Source organism: Oratosquilla oratoria, unplaced genomic scaffold, assembly GCF_046742065.1.
Source record: "Oratosquilla oratoria isolate Oo_2021 unplaced genomic scaffold, ASM4674206v1 SCAFFOLD58, whole genome shotgun sequence".
Taxonomy (NCBI): domain Eukaryota; kingdom Metazoa; phylum Arthropoda; class Malacostraca; order Stomatopoda; family Squillidae; genus Oratosquilla; species Oratosquilla oratoria.
This window is the reverse complement of record NW_027467722.1, coordinates 597642-609517: the sequence shown is the minus strand read 5'-3', so window position 1 is coordinate 609517 and position 11876 is coordinate 597642.

Here is an 11876-nt window from a genome sequence, read left to right as displayed (position 1 = left end):
GACCACTCGTGGGCACAAGCTTCCTCACGACACAGATTGATAGTGTAACAAAGAATGACAGTAGAATAGTAGTAGTAGTATAAGTATCATTATATATGTATGAATTATTATCATTATTATTATTATTATTATTGTTATTATTATTATTATTATCATTATTATTATTTTCATTATTATTATTATTATTATTATTATTATTATTATTATTATTATTATTATTATCATGATTATTATTATTATTGTTGTTGTTGTTGTTGTCATTGGTATTATTACTATCACACACAAGTGGACAAGATACAGGGATGACCCGTCATCCAGGAGGTGCCGAGATAAGACGGAGGGAAGAGGGTAGGGGGGAGTGGAGTATGTAGTGGATGGAATAATGGGTGGGAGTGGTTTCTATGCCTTTGTCATTTGGCTATCTCCCGTGTAAGAGGGAAAAAGCCTTTGGTATATATGTATGTATATATATATATATATATATATATATATATATGTATATATATATATATATATATATATATTTATATATATATATATATATATATATATATATATATATATGTGTGTGTGTGTGTGTGTGTGTGTGTGTGTGTGTGTGTGTACATATATATATATATATATATATATATATATATATATATATATATATATATTTGTGTGTGTGTGTGTGTGTGTGTGTGTGTGTGTGTGTGTGTGTGTGTGTGCAAAAATAATCACAATAACACGTGACTAAATAATATTGCAGAAACCACAAGGAAAATAAAGTCGGAATACTAAACGTTTTCGTCTATTACGACATCCTCATAGTACAAGAAAGAGACATAGAACACAATATTTATACAGAAATAAGAAAACTAGGGAAGGTTATAGTCACATAAAAGTTCCGTACAATATACATACACACACATTCATATACAGATGGAACTAATGATAGTCATAATAAAACAATAAAACAGGAAATACAATGGAGCAAAACCATGTGGCCGAAACGTCCACAGGACATCTGGCACAATTAGGAGCCATGATACTGCTTTACTATCCTATCATTTATGAAATTATCCAGTTTAGATAAACCTAAACTCAAGTTGATATTGTTATCAAAATTGTTTTTTATAAAACTGGATTCAATGATGTTCCTTTCTAAAACAGAATTACAAACAACAATTTTGCTAACATTGTCCCAGTCAATATTGTGGTTAGTGTCCCTTACATGGACAAAAACCCCACAAGACATTTGGCCCATCCTTATACTATATCTGTGTTGATTCATCCTAACATTTAATTCTTTACCAGTTTGGCCAATGTAACAGGAGCTACAGTGTTTACAAGGAATCCTATAGATGCATCCTACAATGGTTTCTGCAATATATATATATATATATATATAGGTATGATAAAGGAAGAGGGTTGCCCCGACAGGCTCAGCTAGCTAGCCGGCGGTGTCAAAATTCTTTTGTTCGTGAAACTCTACGACGACCACCAGCCTCGGAATCCAGACGGCACTTTGGTAAACGAAGTCGGAAACGTAAAGGAAATTGTCACAAGACGCTCCACAAACTAAGACTTTCAATGATCAACATCGCAACATACAGAGACAAGGAAGAAGAAATCTTGGAGATGATGAAGGAAGGAAAGATGGAGTTCATAGGGATGGCAGAGACAAGACGCTGGGGAGAAGATGGAGGAAGAGACCTTGGGGGAGGGTATACCTTGTTGTAGTGTGGAAGAGAAGAGAGAGGGAGAAGGCACGGGGTAGCTATGATAGTGAGACCAAGACTGGCACAGTATATTCGAGAGGTGAAGTTGATCAATTAAAGACTTGAGGTGAGGTTGATCAATTAAAGACTAATGAAATGTACAATACGGTTGAACGGAAGAAAGTACAACATATATCAAGTGTATGCGCCTCAACAGGGATGTCCTGAAGAAGGTAAAGAACAACTCTTGGATTATTTTGAAGAAGAATACGAGATCCTAGATGGCGATATAGGACTTTCGATTGGTGATTTTAATGCAAGGGTTGGAAGGTAAAGAGAAGGAATAGAGAACATAATAGTGACATTTGGAGAAAAGATAAACTCAGTGGGAGAAAAAATGATAGACCACTGCATGAAAATGGAATCGACAGACTGGGCAATTTTATAATAAAACAATTATAGTTCGGACAGAAGAATATCTACCTATGTAAAGGTTACCAGGAGTGAGTCTAGATTCAGACCCCACATCCATTTGTATCTTAGCTTTTAGTGGATGAAGTGTCACCTCTACGGACTGCAAACTGCCTGCATGAAAAGCAATGCAGCAAGGCACAGCACCTTCACACCAGGGCCCGACAGCCGGGGCTGGTTTACCCACACAGCTTCATTTACATGGCAACCCTCCCCCCTCGTCCACAGAAGCAATTACAGAGCCGTCAAGAAGAAATCTTCCTTGGCCTTTCTCACCCATTCATAACCACTCTCCATTCATACCTATCTCTTCCCCTCTCCTTTCCCTGCTCGGCAGACATGCCCCTCGTACCCACGGCCCTATTTCACCCTATCCATCTCATTGTCGGTCTTCCCCTAAGTCCATTCCATCCACCCCCGCCTTCTACACTCATTTTGTTAGTCTTTCTTCATTCTTTCCATATACCCTAGCCATCTCCGTATTCTTTGGTCAACCCTATCTACCAGCCGTCCTTCCACCCCCGCTCTCTACCTTTCACCTCCCTTGTAGTCACTGTCAACACCACTTTTCAGACCTCTCCCTCTATTCTGTTAGTAGTCACTTAATTTGCCTACACGTCTTTTCTTATAAGTTTTCCAGTCCTTTCTAAGCAGTAGGCCCCATGCCTAGTTTCCTTTAGTCTCACTAGTTTCCAAGTTCATTAGGCCCCATGCCTAGTTCTTGTCATGTACTTCAAATCAGTCCTGGGGTAAAGAAATTGGTACTTTTCTTCTTTCACTGTAATTTCACAGTCTTGGTACACTCAGGATCTCTCTCTCTCGTCTTTCACCGTCTCTCGAGATCCCCGTATCCTACGCTAAGCTACCTTCGTCTGACGTCACTAATTTTTCTAATCCAATCTCCTCTGACTTCTCAAATAAATGTCACTCCTTATGGGCGTGACTTTGAATTCATGCACCAATAGTTTTTCCTCCTTCTCCACCTTTTCTCCAATCCGGAAAGCCGTAACAATGTCACTAGCAATATCGTTTACCTCAGCTTAGTCAAACGAAAAATAACTTACAGAGTTTTGATTACATCAGCGATTATAAAACAGTCACCACCGTCGGTGTGTTTACATAGACAGAACGACGCCTTCAACGACGCCTTCCAATCTTTGTTTATAACAACAGTAGGCGTCGAATCTTGATTTGTGTATTTCACCTGATTACCATTCGTACAACTACCGACCTCTTACACTGCCTCACCTCTTCATTTCTCTATACATCTTCGGAACCCCCACCACACTCCTTAAATATTTCACCTTAAACACATTTTGATTCTTGTCTAAAAACCCACCATCCCGTTTCCTGTCAGTGAGAGACCCCTGTTATGGCAAAGCCCTGTCACTTGCGACAAGCCGCTGTCTTTTTTTTCCCTAGGCCGATGTTGGGTCGCCTCCCCGCCTAGCCAGGCCATTCGGGAACCGGTTCGGCAAGCACGCAGTGGGCCCGGGGAATCGAACACATGGCCACCTGCTTATGAATTAAAGAACTGTATTTGCTGGACTACCCGACTCATCCTTGAAATCCAAGTCTCTGCCCCATCCAGTGTCGTGGGAACATAAGAATGAAGGACACTGCAAGAGACCATTAGGCCTACACTAGGCAGCTCTGTATCCATCACCACCTGTCTTCCCCATCGTGGGAAAAGTCGCCTTCCATTTGTACAGACTTCTCTTGGCGTTTCCCCCAGATACCTGCATGCCTTCTGCCACTTACGAGATCTTCGGCAGAGCGCTCAGAATCTTCGAAGTCTGCTGCTTGGCAGGCCCTCTTCGACAAAGGATTTTGGAGTCTGCCGCTCACGAGGTGGTTTCCTTCGTCAAAGAATCTTGGAAGTTCGCCGCTCACGAACTCTACTTGGGCAAAGCGTCCGAGACGTTCAAAGTGTGCTGTTAGATCGCGTGGGCAAAGAGCAACTGGATGAATGAGGCACCAAACCCAAGAGGTTACATGTTGGGAACATCTTGCTAGGGTAGTGAACTAAAGGTTTATCCATTTACACACACACACACACACACACACACACACACACACACACACACACACACACACACACACACACACACACACACACACACACACACACACACACACACACACACACACACACACACACACACACACACACACACACACACACACACACACACACACACACACACACACACACACACACACGCACACATCCCCTGAAAGAACTAAAAAGGATTATGCAGATCTCATAGTCTACACTGGTAGGTCACAACGCGTGGACCATAATGAACTCCCCCAGTGGACCAGAGTCTCGCAGTGTGATCCACAGACGTAAACCTGGTAAGAGTTATTGGATGCAACACGACTAATTTGAGTCAAATTCAGTCTTCTGAGGTTAATGAACAGCAGTGTATAAGTATGGGGGAACTTGAGAAAATACATTGAGCACCCGTTGTTATCGCACAACCAGAAAATAGAAATAAATAGATAGATGAATAAATTAATAAGATTAGAATAAAATTATATATATATGTATATATATGTATATATATATATATATATATATATATATATATGTGTGTGTGTGTGTGTGTATGTGTGTGTGTGCGTGTGTGTGTGTGTGTGTGTGTGTGTGTGTGTGTGTGTGTGTGTGTGTGTGTGTGTATGCAGAAATCACTTGAGCGCGTGACCGAGCGCTTTCGTATATAGGATAGACGAAAGCGCTCGGTCTCCTTTCTGTTATTTTCCTAATGTTTTTCCTGCATATATATATATATATCATATACTAAATAAAAAGATTCTGTTACAAATATTCCTTTTTCCTGAGGCGAGAGGCGTTTGGGGGTAAATCGGTTACACCGCCAACTACGGTGAAGAACTCGAAGAAATCGGAGAAGAAGAAGAGGAAGAACTCGAAGAAGAAGAAGAACGAAGAACTCGAAGAACTCGAAGTAGAGGAAGAAGAAGAACTCGAAGAAGAAGAAGAAGATGTAGAACTCGAAGAAGAACTCGAAAAAATCGAAGAACTCGAAAAAGAACTGGAAGAACTCGAAAAAGAACTCGAAGAACTCGAAAAAGAACTCGAAGAACTCGAAAAAGAAGAACTGGAAGAACTCGAAAAAGAAGAACTCGAAGAATTCGAAAAAGAAGAACTCGAAAAAGAAGAACTCGAAGAACTCGAAGAAGAAGAAGAACTCGAAGAAGAAGAAGAACTCGAAGAAGAACTCGAAGAACTCGAAGAAGAACTCGAAGAAGAAGTCGAAGAGGAACTCGAAGAAGAAGAACTCGAAGAAGATGAAGAAGAAGAAGAACTCGAAGAAGAAGAAGAACTCGAAGAAGAAGAAGAAGAAGAAGAAGAAGAAGAAGAAGAAGAAGAAGAAGAAGAAGAAGAAGAAGAAGAAGAAGAAGAAGAAGAAAAAGAAGAAGAAGAAGAAGAAGAAGAAGAAGAACTAGAAGAAGAAGAAGAACTAGAAGAAGAACTCGAAGAAGAAGAAGAGGAAGAAGAAGAAGAAGAAGAAGAACAACAACAACAACTCGAAGTAGTACTCGAAGAAGAACTCGAAGAAGAATTCAAAGAAGAAGAACAACTCGAAGAAGAACTCGAAGAAGAAGAAGAACTTGAAGAACTCGAAGAACTCGAAGAAGAAAAACTCGAAGAAGAAGAACTTGAAGAAGAAGAACTCAAAGAAGAAGAAGAAGAACTCGAAGAAGAAGAAGAACTCGAAGAAGAAGAAGAACTCGAAGAAGAAGAACTCGAAGAGGAAGAAGAAGAACGAATGAAGAAGAAGGAGGCTAGAAAGGAACGGAGAGAGGCCAAAGCAAAAGATTTAACAATTCGCAAAGTTTTGAGACAAGAAATGCAAGTAAAAAAAAAGTTATTACTTAAAGGAAAAAAGAATTTAAAAAATATATAAAAAGGGTGTTTTGAACGGAAATTTAACACCAGCACAAATCGTCTATATAGATGACTTGCGAGAACAGCTAGATGTTGACAAGAAATAAAAAGCAATATGATTTTGATATTTTATTTTCCTAAAAAGGGGCGTAGCCCAGGGCACGCAGCGCCGCAGGCCAAGCCCCCCGGCGTAGCCGGTGGGCTTGTATGTATATATATATATATATATGTATATATATATATATGTATATATATATATATGTTTATATATATATATATATATATATATATATGACATAATTTTCTTTACTTTTCAAATGCATGAAAATTATATAGAAATCTCTCATTAACAAGATATATAAATCTAGTTCGTCCACATTTGGAATAGGCTGTATTCGTATGGTCACAGAACCTCATTAAAGACATTGATAGATTAGAAAAAGAACAACGGCGAGCCACAAAACGGATTCCAAATATTCAAAAATAAATCGCACGAAAATCTACGAAAACACTTTAATCTATTTTCCCCCCAAAAAAGCGTAGACTCGGAGGTGACTTGATGTCTTTAAGATTCTAAAAGGAAATGTCAACATCAAAAGTGACAAAATTTTCTTTTCACATTGAATGAGAATCCATCAAGAAATAATGGTCTCAGTCAGGAAATATATTTAATTTGGAAGTGGGAAGAAACAACTTCACCAACCGTGTAGTTTAACATGAATGGAATAAACTTCCTGCAGAGGCATTGCAATGAAGTTCAATTCGAAGCTTTAAGATTCGTTTAGATAAATATCTAAGCAAGATGCTGTAATGCATGTTATTTATTTTGTATTATTTATTATTTATTTGATAATTGTTTTAGTATTTATCTGTTCATTTATTTACTATTTACCTGTTTATTATTTAACTTTAGCTATTTATTTATTTCATTTGTAATAATCTATATTATTATTGTTATTATTATTATTATTGTTATATATTTTGCATCCGACATTATATTTTTTGCACCCGGCATTATATATATATATATATTTTTTTGCATCCGACGTTAATATATATTTTTTTCGCATCCGACCTAGTTATGGACCAAAAGGTCTCCTGCCGGCATGCTTCTCCTTTGTAATCCTTTGTAATTGATGGCCATCCCGTATTGAATATAATCCTTGTCATCTTTTGTATTTATATGCATATATAGATTTGTCAATTTTAATGTAATCTGACAAGCGAAAATTGACTCGTTAGCTCCTAGATCAATTTCTTTGAGGCCAATAAAAATAATCTGGCGTTAGAACCCAGAACGAAATTAGAATTGAGAACCACAGGAATCGGTAGGGAAAGTTGCAGCATCAATCGCCCTCAACCGCAAGCCTCAATTCTGAAGCGGCTTTTTTTTTTTTTTTTTTTTTATCATGCAAGATGATTATATACAGATACAAAGCTTACTCTTAGATACGGTTACGCTAGTCAACGGAATGGTTGGATTGCAACAGATTACATTGAATTTCGTTCAGGGTTGGAGTGTGAAGCTACAGTTACGCTCCAACCTTGGACGAAATCCAATTGAATCTTTGGAATCCAACCATTCCGTTGACAAGTGTAACTGTACCTTTAGACAAAATAACATGATAAAGAATACTGCCAATGTCACTGAACTAATAACAATGTAGGAATTTTGTCCAATATAAAACCAAAGGATTTTATTCAGCTGAGGGCTAGCCCAACGACGCCCAAGTAACTTATGTCGATTTGTTGTCTTATGGCTCCTTCTGGCCTGCAACTAAAAGCTTCTTTTAGCTCAAGTGAAAATGCTCCAGCCTCGCGAGGCTTATTCGAAAAGCCCGAAATTTCTTTCCAAAGAACAAAAGATCGTTTTTCTTGATCGTTTTCCTTGTGGTTTGCCCAATTATATCATCTTATTATGAAGCCCAATCATAAAGCCCAAAAAACTTGCACATCAAGACTTCAGTGTCTTTTTTCGCACCGAGTCTGTCCATTTACTAAGCCCATTCAAAAAAGCCCATAATCAATCTTCAGAGCCTATAAGGTCTTTGTAATGACCTTTTGACATCAACTTTGGCTCGTACGTCGGAAGCCTGTTGGAAAAAGGCCATGATTTTCTCCTGGAGGACCGTATGGTCTCTTCAATGACCTTTTGGCCCTTTTTCTTAGCCCTTTTGAAAAAGCCCGGAAGGTCTTCAATGTCCATAAAGGTCTTCACAATGACGCGTCGGGTGCCCGAGCCATGGCGTCGTGTTGAAGGGACTTTGAGTCTTTGTCCGCAAAAGTTCGGGGGAGCGCCAGTCACTGCATGGCTTGCCAAGCCATTCTTCGAAGGGACGTTCTTCGGTGGCGTCTTATCCCCAGGAGGGACAGCTTTCTTCTGATCCCAAAAGTAAAAATCTTCTTCCCCCAACTTCCTTCCTCTTCCGCGGGGCAAGACCACTCCTGGGCACAAGCTTCTTCACGACACAGATTGATAGTGTAACAAAGAATGACAGTAGAATAGTAGTAGTAGTATAAGTATCATTATATATGTATGAATTATTATCATTATTATTATTGTTGTTATTATTATTATTATTATTATTATTATTATTATTATTATTATTATTATTATTATTATTATTATTATTATTATTATTATTATTATTATTATTATTATTATTATTATTATTTTCATTATTATTATTATTATTAAAAAATTATTATTATTTTCATTATTATTATTATTATTATTATTATTATTATTATTATTATTATTATTATTATTATTATTATTATTATTATTATTATTATTATTATTATTATTATTATTGTTGTTGTTGTTGCTATTGTTGTTGTTGTTGTCACTGGTATTATTACTGTCACACACAAGTGGACAAGATGCAGGGATGACCCGTCATCCAGGAGGTGCCGAGTTAAAGAGGGAGGGTAGAGGTGAGTGGAGTATGTAGTGGATGGAATGGGTGGGAGTGGTTTCTATGCCTTTGTCTTTTGGCTACCTCCAATGTAAGGGGAAAAAAACCTTTGGTATATATATATATATATATATGTGTGTGTGTGTGTGTGTGTGTGTGTGTGTGTGTGTGTGTGTGTGTGTGTGTGTGTGTGTGTGTGTGTGTGTGTGTGTATGAGTGCAAAAATAATCACAATAACGCGTGACTAAATAATATTGCAGAAACCACAGGGAAAATAAAGTCGGAATACTAAACGTTTTCGTCTATTACGACATCCTCATAGTACAAGAAAGAGACATAGAACACAATATTTATACAGAAATAAGAAAACTAGGGAAGGTTATAGTCACATAAAAGTTCCGTACAATATACATACACACACATTCATAAACAAATGGAACTAATAATAGTCATAATAAAACGAAACAGGAAATACACTGGAGCAAAACCATGTGGCCGAAACGTCCACAGGACATCTGGCACAATTAGGAGCCATTGATACTGCTTTACTATCCTATTAATTATGAAATTATCTAGTTTAAATAAACCTAAACTCAAGTTGATATTGTTATCATTTTTTTTATATAAAACTGGATTCAATTATGTTCCTTTCTATAACAGAATTACAAACAACAATTTTGCTAGCATTGTCCCAGTCAATATTATGGTTAGTGTCCCTAACATGGACAAAAAAACCCACTAGACATTTGGCCCGTCCTTATACTATATATGTGTTGATTCATCCTAACATTTAATTCTTTACCAGTTTGGCCAATGTAACAGGAGCTACAGTGTTTACAAGGAATCCTATAGATACATCCTACAATAGCTTCTGCAATATACATATATATATATATATATATATATATATATATATATATATATATATATATATATATATATATATATACAGTATATATAGGTATGTATGTATGCATGTATGTATGTATGTAAGTATATACGTGTGCGTATCCCAAGCCCGGCTGATAAAGGCCCAGCTAGCTAGCCGGCGGTGTCAAAATTCTTTTGTTCGTGAAACTCCACGACGACCACCAGCCTCGGAATCCAGACGGCACTTTGGTAAACGAAGTCGGAAACGTAAAGGAAATTGTCACAAGACGCTCCACAAACTAAGACTTTCAATGATCAACATCGCAACATATAGAGACAAGGAAGAAGAAATCTTGGAGATGATGAAGGAAGGAAAGATGGAGTTCATAGGGATGGCAGAGACAAGACGCTGGGGAAAAGATGGAGGAAGAGACCTTGGGGGAGGGTATACCTTGTTGTAGTGTGGAAGAGAAGAGAGAGGGAGAAGGCACGGGGTAGCTATGCTAGTGAGACCAAGACTGGCACAGTATATTCGAGAGGTGAGGTTGATCAATGGTGAGGTTGATCACTGGTGGGTCACAACGCGTGGACCATAATGAACTCCCCCACTGGACCAGAGTCTCGCAGTGTGATCCACAGACGTAAACCTGGTAAGAGTTATGGGATGCAACACGACTAATTTGAGTCAAATTCATTCTCCTGAGGTTAATGAACAGTAGTGTATAAGTATGGGGGAACTTGAGAAAACACATTGAGCACCCGTTGTTATCGCACAACCAGAAAATAGAAATAGATAAATAGATGAATAAATTAATAAGGTTAGAATAAAATTAAATATATATATATATACATATATATATATATGCAGAAATCACTTGAGCGCGTGACCGAGCGCTTTCGTATATAGGATAGACGAAAGCGCTCGGTCTCCTTTCTGTTATTTTCCTATTGTTTTTTCTCCATATATGTATATATTATATATATATATATGTTGACTATATTATGACAAATAAAATTGAAGGTGAAAGAAGTTGACGAGGAGAAATGGGAGAATTTTACGCCATAACGTTTCGACTCGCAGGGTCTTGATCACAAAGCTAACAACTCAAATGTAACCGGATATTTTATACACGGACGGGTCATCTTATGGGACGCTTCGGAGAGCTTGTTATTTTATCTGCGTATTCTTTTATTATTAATAAGCTTGTGGCTTTTGCTAAACATATGAATCCTTCTCTATGGTTAATGTTGTTATTAGTGTTGATATATGCTGCCTCAATTGTCTTTCTTAGTTTCTTGGATGATCCTTTATTTAATACGGTTGTGTTGTTCCAGTCTGGAAGGTGACCATGTTTATCCACATGTATTACTATGGAGTTAGATGTCCTATGGATTTTACGTCATTTTTATGTTCATTTATCCTTTTATTAAGTCCGCGACCAGATTCACCAAAATATGAAGAGGGACAGCTTTTACACGGGATTTTATAAACAACGCTGTTTTCGTTAGTGGGATTATTGTCGCTACGTGTTACCAAATGTCCTACTTTGCTACCTGACGTCCTGGCTATTTCGATACCCGCTTTTAGGAGAAAAGTGTCTAGGTATGAATTAACATTAGAGTTTGGTACTGTGATATATCTGGTTTCATTATTACATTTATTATCATTCTTATTTTTATTTATTTATTTTTTCTTTTTTGGTTTTTCATCTTTACTTTTGTTAATTATTTCTTTGGCTTTCTTTTTCAACCTACATAAGAGACCTTTTGGATATTTGAGTTTGATGAAAGTCTCAGTAATATGTTGTAATTCAAGATCTAGAAATTCTTTACTGCATATACGAAATGCTCTGAGGAAGAAACCCATTATAATACCTGTTTTAGTTCTGTCACCATGTCCTGAGTAGAAGTGTATATAGTCTTCCTTATTGGTGGGTTTGCGGTATACTGAAATTTTCACATTTTTATCTATTCTATGGATAATTGTGTCTAAGAAAGGTAATT